The sequence below is a fragment of the Helianthus annuus genome, chromosome 12 (assembly GCF_002127325.2).
Source record: "Helianthus annuus cultivar XRQ/B chromosome 12, HanXRQr2.0-SUNRISE, whole genome shotgun sequence".
Lineage (NCBI taxonomy): Eukaryota > Viridiplantae > Streptophyta > Magnoliopsida > Asterales > Asteraceae > Helianthus > Helianthus annuus.
The window spans coordinates 35,758,789-35,775,245 of record NC_035444.2 but is presented as its reverse complement, the minus strand read 5'-3'; the positions used below and the strand labels follow the sequence as shown (position 1 = coordinate 35,775,245).

The following is a 16,457-nucleotide window of genomic DNA, read 5'->3' as shown; positions in this document are numbered from 1 at the left end:
AGGAAATTTTGCTCTTATAAAAGGATGAATAATTCACGTCATACCCATTGAAATTCAAGTCATACCCATTTAAATTGCTCTTATCGATGCTTTGTCTAATTAATATATGCATCATATCACACAGAGACCATTATCATGGCTTTTTCTTGCTATCAATTCTTTAATAATTCACGTTCCTATTTGAAAATTGCTACCATAAGAAGAAAAAAGATGATATTCAATTCAATTAAATTAAATAATAACATGCATACCTGGATTTTGCTTATTGTCGATCCTTTCTTCAATCTTGGATGAAGAGAATTGTAGGTTATTTAAATAATTTAAATCCTAAAAGCTTGTAGGTTTTTTAAACGCTACTTCCACTAGCGTTTCAAAAAAAGCTTTTCAACTAATTTAAAAGTCTAAAGCCTGTTTCAACCAAACAGGTCTTTTATTGGGCCTGGAGCTTTTTCTTTAAAGCCTAAAGCCTGAAGCTTGAAGCTCCTAAAAACGGTACACTACTCTTCCATTCCCTCTCATCTAGATTTTTGGGCTGCGCTATTTTAACCCTTTCTATTTTAGTCGCACTTGGAGTGGCCTATATAAGCCCAACAGTCAATTACCCTAAGGATCTCGCACACTCAACAATTCAACATACATAATAGTGTGCGATTGGTGGTGAGTAATATATATTCCACCTCAGCCGACAAACAGTGGATGTTTGATTGTTTGGCCATAATTATGTCGGAAGAAATCCCTATGCATTTCCTTCTCTGATTATTTTATCCTCCCACAAACCTGCAAAACCCATCTCTCTTCTCCGTTCGAACTCTGGCGACCTCTGACCGTTCCGGTCGTTCTGACGACAGCCCACACCGCCCACTCGACATCAGCTCACGTATCTCTAGCTTGAAACCCAACTTCTTCCTCTCAGCCGTCGATCTACCGTCGCTGATTCTTGAAGATCTTTCTCCTATTTTCTTGCACCCTTAGACTCTCAACTCTTCAGGTTAGTAAGTACCTTAACACTGTGATTTAAATGATGATGAATGACGATGTGAATATTATTGATGATTCTAATAAACTAACTTGAATGATGCAAACAGTAGTAATTCATGATGTTATGTGTATTGTGTGACGAAATGATGTTGAAACCACACTCTGTTCACATTAATGTTGCTCTGTTCATATTTAAAATATGATACTGGGATTTCTCTTTAAATGGGTCTTCTCCTTGCTTCCATGTTTCGAATGATTGATTGTGAGAAAAACATTGATGTAGAGTTATAAAAGAATCTGGGATTTTCTTTGAAGGTTGTTACTATGTTCTTGGAGGGTACAAGTCGAACATGCGCAGGGTACAATTGTGTATTGCATGCTTGAATATTAGGAAATATCGATGTGTTATATGATTGATTGAATGTTGGTAATAGGGGTTTTAATCATAAGCAAAGATCTGGGTTTTTCATTTGAATGTACAACTGTGCAAGGCTAGGGTACAACCTGGTCATGCACGCTTGTGATATTGTTAAAATGATTCTTTATGATTGTAATCTTTGCTAGGGTGATTCTTTATAATTGTGACATTATTAAGCTGATAGAATAGAGCAAATGTGCAGATGATGAAGATAAGATTATGTTTGCTTCTAATCTTTTTAAGAATGCAGTCTTAGAATGGTGGAATATTATTCCACAGTCTAACGGAAGTGATAAAATTTATAATATGGAATTGATCAACTTTAAGGAAATGGTTGAAAGAAAATTCTGTTATCTCAATGAAAAAGAACAAATTGCTAATAAATTCATAAACCTTAGAATGACTGGAATAGACTGCAAGGGTTACACTACCGTATTCTTCGAATATGCTAGAATAGTGCCAACCCTAGTCTCACCAGAACCAGTATTAATCTCCCGTTACATCTGGGGATTAATTATTGAAATTAGACACGTAGTCAAGGCAGCTAAACCGCAAACCATAGGAAGCCGTAGAACTAGCCAATACCTTAACTGATGAATTGGTACGTACGCAAGAAGAGAACCAGAGAAAAAACCTAGCCCAAAAGCGTACCCAGGAATTTCGCTACGGTAATTCCAACCGTGGGAAAGGTACAAGTTCTACTTCTGCACCTTACTGTAAATACTGCAAAAAAAAAACATTCAGAAAGATGTTCCATATACTGCAACTTCTGCAAAATATCGGGACACAAGGAAGAAGAATGCAGGAAGAAACCCAACAATAAGCAATGCTTCAACTGTGGAGAGACTGGGCATATCAAACCGAAAATCGTACACATTATGTTGATCGCACAAATTGCATGTAAACGTTGATGCGTGTCAGTGTGTATATATTTTTAGGTGTATATTTTAAGCCCTTTTTACACTTTTTAGCCAAGTTTTAAATTTATAAACACGATATTCACTAACACTAAACACACATATGGGCAAGTGCACCCATCGTGGACGTAATATAGTGTTGGTAAGATACCGAGGTCGTCCAAGGACACACGAGCTTTTAATACCGGTTTATCCTCAACGTCTAATCAAATCAAAATGTTAGAAAAAGGTTTTTAAACTAGAAAAGTTAAACTAACTAAAATGCTGAAAAGTAAAATAAAAGTAAAAACAGATAGACAAGATGAATCACTTGGATCCGACTCGTGTGTAGTGTAATCTTTGATTATTTTCGCTCTTTTGCACTTGTTTAAGAGATTATCTTAGTTATTGTAGTAGACCCCTCTTTTGAAGGCGACGTTACCCTCAACCCAGTAGTTTGAGTCAGCAAGGATACAATCCTAAAGGGTCGGATTATTAAAAGATAATTAATTAAGTTATTAATGCATAATGTGGTAGGCCCCTCTTTTGAAGGCGACGTTATCCTCGGCTAAGTAGTATGAGTCAGCAGGGATACAGTCCTAAGTAGCCGGGTTAAAGTTTTAATAGTAGTTTAACTTATGAGGGGATCAAAGAGTTTGGACCCCCGCCATCTAATACCGGTGGGTATTGAAGGAGGTCCTACTAAATTTGACCAAGGTCCTTTGCAGGATCTATACACTGAACAATGGCAAGACTCTTACCAAACCGTTCCCTTAGTCCCCGACCAGGTAGCCAACATACCTCCATATAGACCATGGAGATATGAATGGTGAAAATCTTTTATTTTATATAGACAGTAAAATAATACCAAGACACCACAGACAAACGATAAGGAAGAATCACCTTCAATATAAGAAACTAGTAATTAAAATCATTAATACAAAACCAATTAAAAAGTGCAAAAGATTAAAAATAAAAAGTATTACACTAGACACTTGTCTTCACTAAGTGATGTATGAGACTTAGGCAAACAAGGCCTTTGATTGTCAAGAACTCTTACGATCAATCTTGGATCCCGAGATGACTCACACACTCTATGATGGACAATGGATGATGGTGGTGGATGATGGTGTTGTGATGGTAGTAGGTGGTGGGCGATGGAAGCTTCTACCACTTTGTCTTTTCTGCTGACACTTGGGCACGCCCCTGTGCTCACTGAGCATGGGGCGTGTTCAGTCTTATGTCTTCTTGTTTTGCTTGGTAAGATGCCGTCGGGAGGTCGGGCATGCCACGTGTGTTCCTTTTCTTGTATTTATGTTAGATTTTGCTGCCTTTTTGCTTCTTTTGTTTATTTGAGCTCATTTAATCCTGAAAATACAAAAGGAAGACAAAAGCACACTTTTTCCAACATTAGTAATAAAAAAGGGTTAGTTTTATGCCACAATTGATGTAATTTATATGTTGCATTTTGTGCACATCAAATACCCCCACAGTTGAATCTTTGCTTATCCTCAAGCAAAACTCTTTATAATGTGGCTTTTTCACTCCCAAATGGAATGGGTAGAAGAGAAGGTTTTTGGGCTTGTCATAGAGTGTCGGGATTTCCAAGATTCTTTATTAAGTTTTATTTTTATTTATTTACAAACCTATTCGTCATGATTTATTAAAAACGTTTCATAAGGTAAATTACTTATTAGGGCATAACATGCCTCTTTAAAATTCCATTTATATACAAGTTCACATACCTCACGGGGGATCACTCAACACTCGGCCGAAGGTGTATTTTTAGTGAATCACTCGAGAGCGGCATGGAACTTACTCTTACCATAAGCTTGCCAAGCAATCAATCCTCCTCCTTTTTAACTATATGCCTTTGTAAACATCAAGAGGACTTTTTGGGTGAAGGGTTAGGCTTGGGCTAAAGGTGGGTGGTTGGGTTAGTGGTTAGTGAAAGGGCAAAAAGCATAAAAAGTGTCGGTTTTTTTTTAAAGACTTTTTATTTTTCACAATTTTATTTTATTTTGATGAACCATTTATTTCAAACAAAGTTATTTTTGATGAACTTGTTTGTTTATTTGGTTTCATCATTTTTTTTTTGTCATAAGAAAAATCGAGCTTTGTTACTAAAAGAAAGGGTTAAAATAAAAAAAAAGGTTTTGGTGGGTAAAAAGGGTGTTTGTTTTTGGGTTAACAAATGAAAAGGCTTAGGCTCAAAGGGGTTAACTAGGGGGATTTTGGGTAGGTGGTAAAAAATGAAAAATAATGGTGTAGAAAGAAAAAGGGTTAGTCCTAATGCCTCCATCATTTACTCACTCGGGTTTAAGTTGGTAAGGACCGGGAATGTATTGTCGTGGCAAGTTCTAGAGTCGTAAGAAGCAAGCGGCTATTCACACAAGAAACGAAAAATGAGCATTTAGTGTAAAGATATGTATTTGTATGCTCAATAAAGGCTCAAAACTCACTTTTGTGGGAATGGGTTTTTATGTGATCAAGTATATATAATCAGATTTTAACTAAGCTTGTCATGTCGTTTCATAATTTTCTTATGTTGGTTCTTTTTATCACGACGCTATCGGTTGTAAATTTGTAAAAATATAACCTTGTTAGAAAGTAAAAAAAATGAAAATTTTTGAAAAAAATTGGGGTGATTAGCGGTTCCAATAGAGTTTTGTGTAAGGCTTGTTAATTAGGACTTGCAAGATTCAAAGTTTTAACATCCCCCCATACTTAAATTACACATTGTCCTCAATGTGTCCCAAAAATAAGTTTTTAGGTTGATTGAATGTGTAAAAGGGTGTTAAAAGCAAAATTTTATGTTATTGGTACTCTGGACACGGCCCCGTGGTGACCGGGCACGGCCCCGTGTTCAAGTGCCAGTAACAAAAGTTTGTAAAAAGAAACAGAAGCCTGGACACGGGGGCGTGTTCAGTGAACACGGCCCATGTCCAGTTACCTGAAGTGGGCGTTTTCTGCAGATTGTGCAGCACGGGGCCGTGTCGGGTGGACACGGGCCGTGCCGAACTTGATGTAATGAAGAAATTTTTGTCAGATGGCCCTGTTTTCGTGCATGGGGTGATGTTTCTCGTTTCCCTTGTTATCCTTCATCATCCCGAGTGTGTTTTATTCCTGAAAATTAAAATTAAACTAAAAATTAATATAAGCTAAACTAAGGATAGTTCCACGAAATGCCTACGTGGTGCGCCACGTTTATGAGGGCCCTTGGCTAGACCCAAAGTTAGGTCACATGTTATCCAAGCGGGATGTTTTGCATCCCATGTTGCACCGTTGGAGAGCATCATCCAAACTCGAATCAATGACCTTCATATAGTTGACCGGGTCATCGTCTTCTACTTTCTTCCCAACCCCAAACTTCACTTCCTTATCCCCAAACTTCAAAGTAAGTGTTCCGTCATTCATATCTACCACTGCTTGTGCAGTGGCTAGAAATGGCCTCCCTAGTATGAGGGGGACTTCAGTGCCCTCTTCCATATCTAGTATGACAAAGTCGGCCGGGTAGACGAAATTGTCGACTTTAACCAATAGATTTTCAGCGACACCTTGCGGGTATTTGACGGATCTATCGGCAAGTTGTATACTTATCTTGGTCGGGCTTATTTTTCCTAGGCCGAGTCGTTTGAAAATTGATGCACGCATGAGGTTAATGCTAGCCCCAAGGTCGGCTAGTGCATTACGAACGGGGGATTCCCCGATCGAGCAAGGAATCGTGAAGCTTACAGGATCAATCTTCTTTTGTGGGAGTTTGTTGAGCACAAGGGCGGAGCATTCTTCTCCTAAGTTAACTAATTACAATGATTCAATTTTCCTTTTATGAGTGAGGAAGTCCCTCATGAATTTTGAGTATTTAGGCATTTGAGTAAGGACTTCAATAAATGGAATATTAACATGCAATTGTTTTAGTAAATTTTCGAACTTTGCGAATTACTCGTTGGTCTTTTGGCGAATTATCCTACCCGGGTATGGAACCGGAAGAGCCTTGGTAGGCTCTTGAATTAGAGGGGAAGCCTTCTCTTGTTGGGGCGGTCTTGTGCTTTCCTCAGTTGGCGGTGGTGGAGCTTCCTCGGAACCCACGGTACGATTTCTCAAAGTTATGAGATGGACTTGTGCTTTTGGGTTTGTTTCGGTATTACTTGGTAACGCGTCTTGTGGTCTCTCGGAGAAATTTTGAGCTAATTGATTTATTTGTTTTTCAATGTTTTGTATACTAGCTTGTTGATTTCTAAAATTCGATTCCAATTGTTGAAATCGATCCGAGTTTTTCTTTTCAGTATCAGAGATGAGGCGAGATACAGTATCTTCAAACCTTTCTCGTCCACCTTGTTGTTGAGAGAAATTTTGTGACTCGTTTCTTGGTTGTTGAAAGTTTTTTCGTTGGTTTAGGTTTTGTTGGTTACTACTATTGCCGGGTTCTCTCCAACCAAGGTTAGGGTGGTTACGCCATCCCTGGTTGTAGGTACCCGTTGGAGGACCTGACGGCCTAGGTCTGTTATCAATGTAGTTTACCGACTCTTGTTGATCATCTGTTTCTTTCACACAACTCCAATTTTCATGTGGTCCACCACACCCTTCACAAGCCATAACCAAGACCATTTTCGTCATTTCTAACTTTTTGATTTTTGAAGAAATGGCCTCGAGTTGGGCCTGTAAAGAAGTGCTTTCATCAACCTTATGGGCGCCCGGGGCAATAGATTTATTGCCTCGAGGAGTGTGCTAATGAAAATTGGTTTGAGCAAGTGTTTGTCTTGTGTGTTGCAACAACCCATTGTAGAAAGTGGATACTTGTTGCCATACCGCAAGACCGTGATGAGGACACTTTCGCAATAGCTCCTTGAACCTTTCCCAAGTTTCATACAAGGATTCCCCATCCTCTTGTGAATATGTATTAATTTCAGTTATTAATTTAGCCGTTTTAGCTGGAGGGAAATACTTATATAGAAACTTTTGGGCTAGTTCATCCTAGGTGTTTACCGAGCCAACTGGGAGGGCATTGAGCCAAGCCTTTGCTCGGTCTTTTAGTGAAAATGGAAACATCCGAAGGCGGATGGCGTCGTTTGATGCTCCATTGATCTGGAAGGTATCACATATTTCTAAGAAATTAGTAATATGTAGATGGGGATCCTCGTCCGCAAGCCCATGGAAGGTTGCGGAGTTCTGAAGCATCTGTATCAAATGTGGTCAAAGTTCGAAGTTGTTGGCTTCGACATTCGGGGCATTGATAGCGGCGCCGAGATTACCCATGGTGGGTCGTAGGTAATCCATGAGGGTACGTTGGTCCGCCATTGGAAGTGGGTCCCCCGAAACTTTCTCTTGGTTTTTTGGTTTAAGTCTTTTTCTGAGAAAGCGTTCGGGTTCTTCTAGAGGTTCTTTTATGTCTCTACTAGAACTGGAGCTCATACACTACGTAGATAGTTCAGATGTGGTGCCTGGGTTCCAAGTCCTGCAATAAAAACAGAAAAGAATTTTGGTCAGAAAGTTCACCACGGCCCTGTGCTCAGTGAACACGGCCCGTGATCGGAGATGCAGTGATTGTTTTCCGGATCCCTGTTACTGGGAAGTTGGACACGGCCCCGTGTTGCACCGACACGGCCCCGTGCTCAGCTCTCTATAACTCGGAAAATAAAAACTGCCAGTGACACTGCTGGGCACGGCCCGTGTCCGACCAGGCACGGCCCGTGCTGAGCTCTGCAGAAGCTGAAAAGAAAATCCTAAAAAATAAAAATAAAATAAAAAAAATGATTAGGCCGCTGATTCCTACCTTTCTTAAAATCCTTGTGTCCCCGGCAACGGCGCCAAAAACTTGATGCGTGTCAGTGTGTATACATTTTAGGTGTATATTTTAAGCCCTTTTTACACTTTTTAGCCAAGTTTTAAATTTATAAACACGATATTCACTAACACTAAACACACATATGGGCAAGTGCACCCATCGTGGACGTAGTATAGTGTTGGTAAGATACCGAGGTCGTCCAAGGACACAAGAGCTTTTAATACCGGTCTATCCTCAACGTCTAATCAAATCAAAATGTTAGAAAAAGGTTTTTAAACTAGAAAAGTAAAATTAACTAAAATGCTGAAAGTAAAATAAAAGTAAAAACAGATAGACAAGATGAATCACTTGGATCCGACTCGTGTGTAGTGTAACCTTTGATTATTTTCGCACTTTTGCACTTGTTTAAGAGATTATCTTAGTTATTGTAGTAGGCCCCTCTTTTGAAGGCGACGTTACCCTCAACCCAGTAGTTTGAGTCAGCAAGGATACAATCCTAAAGGGTCGGATTATTGAAAGATAATTAATTAAGTTATTAATGCATATTGTGGTAGGCCCCTCTTTTGAAGGCGACGTTACCCTCGGCTAAGTAGTCTGAGTCAGCAGGGATACAGTCCTAAGTAGTCGGGTTAAAGTTTTAATAGTAATTTAACTTATGAGGGGATCAAAGAGTTTGGACCCCCGCCATCCAATACCGGTGGGTATTGAAGGAGGTCCTACTAAATTTGACCCAGGTCCTTTGCAGGATCTATACACTGAACAATGGCAAGACTCTTACCAAACCGTTCCCTTAGTCCCCGACCAGGTAGCCAACATACCTCCATATAGACCCTGGAGATATGAATGGTGAAAATCTTTTATTTTATATAGACAGTAAAATAATGCCAAGACACCACGGACAAACGATAAGGAAGAATCACCTTCAACATAAGAAACTAGTAATTAAAGTCATTAATACAAAACCAATTAAAAAGTGCAAAAGATTAAAAATAAAAAGTATTACACTAGACACTTGTCTTCACCAAGTGATGTAAGAGACTTAGGCAAACATGGCCTTTGATTGTCAAGAACTCTTACGATCAATCTTGGATCCCGAGACGACTCACACACTCTATGATGGACAATGGATGATGGTGGTGGATGATGGTGTTGTGATGGTAGTGGGTGGTGGGTGAAGTGTGAGAGAGGTGGTGTGCCAAGGGATGAGTTGCAAGAGCTCCAAGCACTCCTATTTATAGGCTGAACAGAAGCTCGGGCACGGCCCCGTGTCCATCCTCCTCTCTTTCTTCATTAAATGCAGTTTGTCTGCATTAGTTGACCACGCCCCCGTGTCCGCTGAGCACGACCCCGTGTGCAGAAGCATCTTTGTACTATCAAGATTTGCCTGGATTTTGCGAATCTTATAGTTGACCACGGCCCCGTGTCCGCTGAGCACGACCCCGTGGTGGGCGATGGAAGCTTATACCACTTTGTCTTTTCTGCTGACACTTGGGCACGCCCCGTGACTGAGCACGAGGCGTGTTCAGTCTTCTGTCTTCTTGTTTTGCTTGGGAAGATGCTGTCGGGAAGTCGGGCATGCCACGTTTGTTCCTTTTCTTGTATTTATGATAGATTTTGCTGCCTTTTTGCTTCTTTTGTTTATTTGAGCTCATTTAATCCTGAAAATACAAAAGGAAGACAAAAGCACACTTTTTCCAACATTAGTACTAAAAAGGGTTAGTTTTATGCCACAATTGATGTAATTTATATGTTGCATTTTGTGCACATCAAACGTACACTGGATTCTTAACATGAAGACTACTATTCGACTTCACCCTTGTGAGCTACGTAAGCCTAGTTGGGCCGTGCAATAGTGAATACTCATAATGCATGGAATAAGTCGCACACTAGACTTTTGAGTTATACAAACCAGCTTTGTGTCGCAACCCCGAACCCTACCCCGGGAGCGGGCGGCCGCGAAGGCAGATGGGTGGTATCGGTGTTTATTAATTTGCAGCGGAAATTTTCATCAGGACTGTAGTTAGGAAATAGTTTATCGGAGTTAAAACACCACACTTTTATAAATAATAAATACATGGGAAAAACCCAAGTTTCCATTATAATATGTTTATTTATTGAAATAAAACTTATTTCTTGTTTAGGTAACTTTTATAGCCACTTTTCCAAGCCTTCAGTGCTCTCCAGCTGGCTTTCTATTTGGCTTTCACATTTTGTTATCTGAAACGCGTTTAAAAAGATTTATCAGCAAGAAATACTAGCGAGTGCATCCCAGTTTAATCAAAACAGGATTTTATATCTTTACAGTATTGAGAGCGATTACAATGTTTTTATCTACCCAATTACCACCCACGGTACTGTCAACCCTGATTTGTGGTTATGCTTAGGGGTGTTCAAAATCATCCGAATCCGATTTATCCGCTTATCCGAATCCGAATTATCCGAAAATTCGGATATCCAAATTTTCGGATATCCGAAATTCGGATAATCCGAGTTTTCGAATTCGGATTCGGATAGTGATTTCAGAAAGTTTCGGATATCCGATATCCGATTTTTTTAAATACACGGTGTATATAATACCACTATAGAAAACAAAACCTAACCCTAATCTCTTTCTATCAGCCGCACTCAGCCTCTCACCTCTCATTCACTCACACTCGAACTCACCCCACGAACAAGATCTGAAAAGTGAAAATCGAAGATCCAGATCTGTGAGACTAAATCGAAGATCCAATAATCAAAACAAGATCTGAAAATCGAAGATCCAAGGTTTGTTTCTGTTTCATACGAATTAAAGTTTCTGATTTTTTCGATTAGTTATGTATGATTTGTTTCTAGTTTCATCGATTTGTTTCATCTTCCAAATCCAAGATTATGTTTTTTCTCGATTAGTTATGTATGATTTGTTTCCAGTTTATGATTTGTTCATAGATTGTTCATACGACTTTTGTTCATAGATTTGTTCATAGATTTGTCCATTCAGATTTTTTTGATTCTTGTCCAGTTTATGATTTGTTCACAGATTTTTGTGTTAATGTGTGAAGAGGTTAGTTAGCTGTTACTCAAAAAAGGATTATGATTTTCATATCAGATGATGTGTTAATGTGTTAGATCGAAAAGGCAGCAACTGTTCGTGGTAAAAATTGAGAGTTTATTGTTTATGTACTTTAGAGTTTAGGCTGTGTCTTTTCTATTGATGTAATAGGTTTTCATTGTGAGGCTGTTTATGTTTTATTGTTTATTACATGTTCAGTTATTTTTATTATAACTATATATTGTAAATATATATTATGTTGTATCAACCTTTTAGCTAGACTGAGCTCATTTATATTTTTACGCAGCAGGTTTCATATGGTGCCTTGAAAGTTGGAAGGATGGATTGGAATCTAATGCTTGGATTTGGAAGATTATGTTTTTATTTTGACTTTTAAAACAATGTTTTGCGTTATTTTGGACATGTTATGTGATTTAGAACAATGGATTGTGTTGGTTTGTTTTTTTTAACATTAGATCTTCAATTTGCTGTTTGGTTTGTTGAAACTTTTATTTTGAAATTTATTTTTTAGAGTTTCGGATATCCGTCTCATTATCCGAATCCGTATCCGAAATTTCGGATATCCGAAATTTCAGATACGGATTCGGATAGTGAAATCTACTATCCGAAATGTTCGGATATCCAACTTTCGGATATCCGGTTTTGAACACCCCTAGTCATGCTACTACTCACAGTGTAGTAATAAGTAATGTATACAAAACCCCAACATACCGACAGTAATTGTAAAATACATAGACTCAATCACTGTTAATTATACTTTAAAATAATCGAGGTTTTGAGCTGGGGAATAGTTCAGGGGAGTTTATGGATGATTACGATGAGTATGACAGTTATGGTAATCAAGGTGAGCGGCAAGAATTGCATTTGGGTAATTACCAAGGATACATGGGTTCGAGAATACTAGAAAGAGAACACCCAGGTACGTTTGGGTATAAGCGACAGTTTTAGCAACCGGATCCGATTAACCAACAACTAATTCCGGGAAGGCCTTTAGACATACCATTGCAGCCACCGGTGCAACAAATGCCGGTTCAACAGAGGCCACTTCCACGGAATTTGGTTCCACCGGTTAACCTGCCTGAAAGTATCCCTAGGAGATATAACCGCGGACCGGTGCGGGGTGTCGAAAACCATTTCAAGCCCGCGATTGCTAACAACCCATCACCGGTTGTAATTCTTCAATTACTAGGAGGTCGATCATTCGAGGTACGAGCACAGTCGATCTCCAGTTTACTTCCCTGCGGCATCAAAATCAACATTCACAGCTTTCACTGCCCATAAGGCGTGGTGAGCAATCTCAATGGGAAGATGACAACCCTTACCATACACTAATCGGTATGGGGTGGTTCCAATAGGTGTTTTAAAGGCTGTTCGGTACGCCCACAAAGCATCATTTAAGCATAAGGACCAATCCTTACGATCTGGGCGAACCGTTTTTTTGAAGAATCTCTTTTATTTGTCTATTGGAAACCTCCACTTGTCCACTAGTTTGTGGACGGTAAGGTGTAGCATTTCGTGGCAAATACCATACTGTTTGAGTAATTTTCCAAACTTGAAATTTTTGAAATGAGTTCCTCCATCACTTATGATAACACGAGGAACACCATATCTAGTGAAAATATTTACTTGGACAAATTTACACACACCAGCGTGATCATTTGTTTTAGAGGTGATTGCTTCAATCATTTCAATATATAATTGACCTCCACCAAGACAAAGTAATTTCCAAAAGAGTTAGGAAAAGGTCCCATAAAATCAATCCCCCACACATCAAAAATTTCAACCACAAGTATATGTAGGTCCCCTAATCCGTATGGATCGTAACAGAATCGTTGATCTAACCTAGAGTGCGGAATCCCCTAGATCAGATTAAACAGAAAACGAGTAGAAACAGAAATCTCTATAAACCCGATCTTTATTGATTATCTTCAAACGATTACAATCAATCAAGATCTCCAATTCCTCCAAGCCTTTGTCTTTCACGAATTCTCTCCAAAAGTGATTAAGGTGATTAGATGATTAACCTAAACCCTAATGCTAAGCTTTGTTTATATAGGACAAAGCTTTGCATATGGGCTAGGTCATGGGCAAAGCCCATTTCGCCTACTATCCCCCATATGTGGGTTTGGTTTGGCCCAATCACTCTTAATTAACTATTACAAAGCTAAACTCGCTAACTGTTTATCGTTTTACTAACTACAAGATATCCAAAGACCAAATCTAATCTGTTGTCACAAATATGCACCAACAAACTCCCCCTTGACAATAGCTCGCAAAGGTAACTTCAGTCTTCAGAATCTCACTGTCTTTTGGTCTTTGGATAGCTTCAGCTTTAACAGCTTCTGTCAGCAACAGACTCCCCCTAAGCTGATGCATCCAATCACCAAATCTTCAAAACGTTAGCACTTGAGTAAACTCAAGTTCAGCATTTGAATAGCAATCTTCAAACTCTTCAACTTTGTTTGCAATGTAGAAAGGAGGTTCTACCATGCATCCAATCAAAATCTCATCTTCACAGCAAATGCTCAGCAACATACTGCTTCAATCTGTATACTATAAAACAAACATCTCGAGAAACCATAAGAATTTTTCAACACAGTTAAAATAAATTATTATTATTCAAGAGATAGTTAAACTGTATCACATATTAAGCACTTTTCAATTCAGCACCAACACATACAAATTTTAAACAACACTTTATAACCTGCATGATTTAAAATTTTGAACCCACTTTCTAACTCCATCTCCCCCTATCGGTAACGACTCCTCCAAGAATAACAATTTTCCGTACATTAAGAATTTTAACAGAAAAAGACACTATTTTTGTATTTTTATATTTTCTGAAAGCAAATAAATAACAAAAAGCAGTAAACACTCTATTTTTGTGAGAATCACCGGTAAGAAGATCATATCAGCACAATCAAACTGTATTCACACTATTAGATAATTCTTTATTTAATTTTTCGTGAAAAGCAGTTCAAGACGATTACCGGTATATTTGTCCACTTAAACAAAATGCATGAACATTTCAAGTACCATTACCGTATGATATGTTAAGGTAATATTATTACTGAAATACTAGTGTGTCCCACTTCAGGATGTACCCCCGCGATCAAGGTATGTACAAAGATTCATCGTAGTAGGTGAGTATACTGAATTCATCCGTTTTGTTTTTCAACGTTTAGATAATTGGTGATCAGGTCAATACTTCCGTACAGCAAAGAGACCAAAATATCTAACGAGGGCTAAGACAAATACCATTTTTGGTATGATTTATGCATTTTGCACTTTTTGAATGACTCTCTAGGAGAGCTTCTTCATTTTCAGGGTTTGGCATTTTAGCCCTTTTAAGATATCCTGGTTGTGCCTAGGTCAGCATGTATCTGGATGCAGCAGAAGGACAACCCTGATATCCCCGGATGATATAACAGTATAAAGACCCAAAACCTCATATTTTGGCCATCTATCAACGCAAGATTTAAGGTCATTAAACCATACACCACTGATTTGTTCCCCACTCATACTCAGTTCATTTAGATTTATATCACATTGGTAAGTTGATTATTTCATGCTTTTGCCTACTGGTACATCATATGATGAAGCTGCTATCACACTTAAGCAATTTTAAATTCAGTTTGAATGTGATAGTCTAACTTGCTGATGTACTATCATTTCTTCTTTTTCACACAGTGATAACTCATTTTTGATTTTCTATTTTTTTATGTTTTTGATTTTTCAATGTTTTTGTATTTTTGATTTTTGATTTTTGATTTTTAATAAAGCAGTAAACTATTTACAAAATTCTTATGAAAAACCAGTTATTCAGGATTCCTCATCCCGTTGAGTTCGACTAAGTGTTCAAAGCGAGCTCTATCAAAAGCTTTAGTGTAAAGATCAGCAAGGTTATCTAGTGTGTTGACTTGGTATAGTTCAGTTAGTCTCTTTTCAGCACAATCCCGTATAAAGTGATGACGTATGTCAATATGTTTAGTTCTACTATGCTTTACGGGATTGTTTGTGATTGATATAGTGGCATCATTATCTATCATAATAGGAGTACGAGTGAAATCCAAACCGTAATCACGCATCTGCTGTTGAATCCAGAGAACCTGAGAGCAGCAGCTACCCGCAACAATATATTCAGCTTTACACGTAGAGGTAGACACACAAGATTGTTTCTTGCATTGCCAAGACACAATCCTGCCTCCTAAGAACTGACAACCACCAGTTGTAGACTTTCTGTTTGACTTGCATCCTCCAAAGTCTGAATCAGTGTACGCAACAAAATTCAGATCACTATCAGTTGGATACCACAACCCAAGTTTAGGTTTCCCCTTCAAGTAACGAAGAATACGCTTCACTGCTTTCATGTGTGACTCTTTAGGATTAGCCTGATATCTGGCACACAAGCATACGGAAAACATGATGTCGGGTCTTGAAGCAGTCTAGTACATTAGAGAACCAATCATTGCCCTGTATTGAGTTGAATCAACATCTTCAGTACTTTCATGATCTGGGCCAAGATTGTGATTCTCGCATATAGGTGTGTTGAAAGTAGCGCAATCCTCCATTTTGAATCGAGCCAAAATGTCATACACATACTTTGTTTGATGAGTAAACATCCCATCCTCCTTCTGATCAACTTGTATCCCAGAAAGTAAGACAACTCACCCATAACACTCATTTCAAACTTGCTCTTCATCACCTGTTCAAACTCCTTACACATGTTCTCATCTGATGACCCAAAGATGATGTCATCTACGTATACCTGTAACAGCAGAAAATCTTCCTTCTTTCTCTTAATGAACAGTGTACTGTCAATCTGACCTCTTTCAAAACCATTCTTGATCAGATGTGTAGACAGTGTCTCGTACCACGCCCTGGGAGCTTGATGTAATCCATACAAAGCCTTATCAAGTTTGTACACTCGATCTGGATAATCTGGATCAACGAACCCATCTGGTTGTGAGACATACACCACTTCTTGGACTTTCCCGTAAAGAAATGTACTCTTCATGTCTAGTTGATAAACTTTGAAGCCCTTGAATGAAGCGAAAGCTAGAAACAAACAAATGTATTCAAATTTAGTATTCAATAAAGTTTAGATTATCGTTTATGTTCTAAAGATCAAAGATCAAGTCTGGGCAACAATTGGTATCAGAGCATCAGGCTTGCCTCCAACCTTGGCACTGGTGCAAACACCTCATTGTAATCAATCCCTTCTTGCTGATTGAAACCTTTGACAACCAATCGAGCCTTGTTCCATGTTACAATCCCTCTTTCATCTTTCTTGCACCTAAGCCAATCTCTCGTTCACCTTTAGGAAGG

The 16,457-nt window shown here is 38.6% G+C and overlaps 1 long non-coding RNA gene and 1 other non-coding gene across 2 annotated transcripts; both read left to right on the top strand.

Moving 5' to 3' along the window:
* The first annotated feature begins 718 nt into the window (after positions 1-718).
* LOC110896626 lies at positions 719-11,594 on the top strand. Its single transcript, XR_002568038.2, has 3 exons — positions 719-988; positions 10,697-10,843; positions 11,419-11,594. It is a non-coding gene; the product is annotated as an uncharacterized LOC110896626 (long non-coding RNA).
* Positions 7,106-7,212, top strand: LOC118485351. Its single transcript, XR_004875651.1, has one exon. It is a non-coding gene; the product is annotated as a small nucleolar RNA R71 (small nucleolar RNA).
* Positions 11,595-16,457: the final 4,863 nt, after the last annotated feature.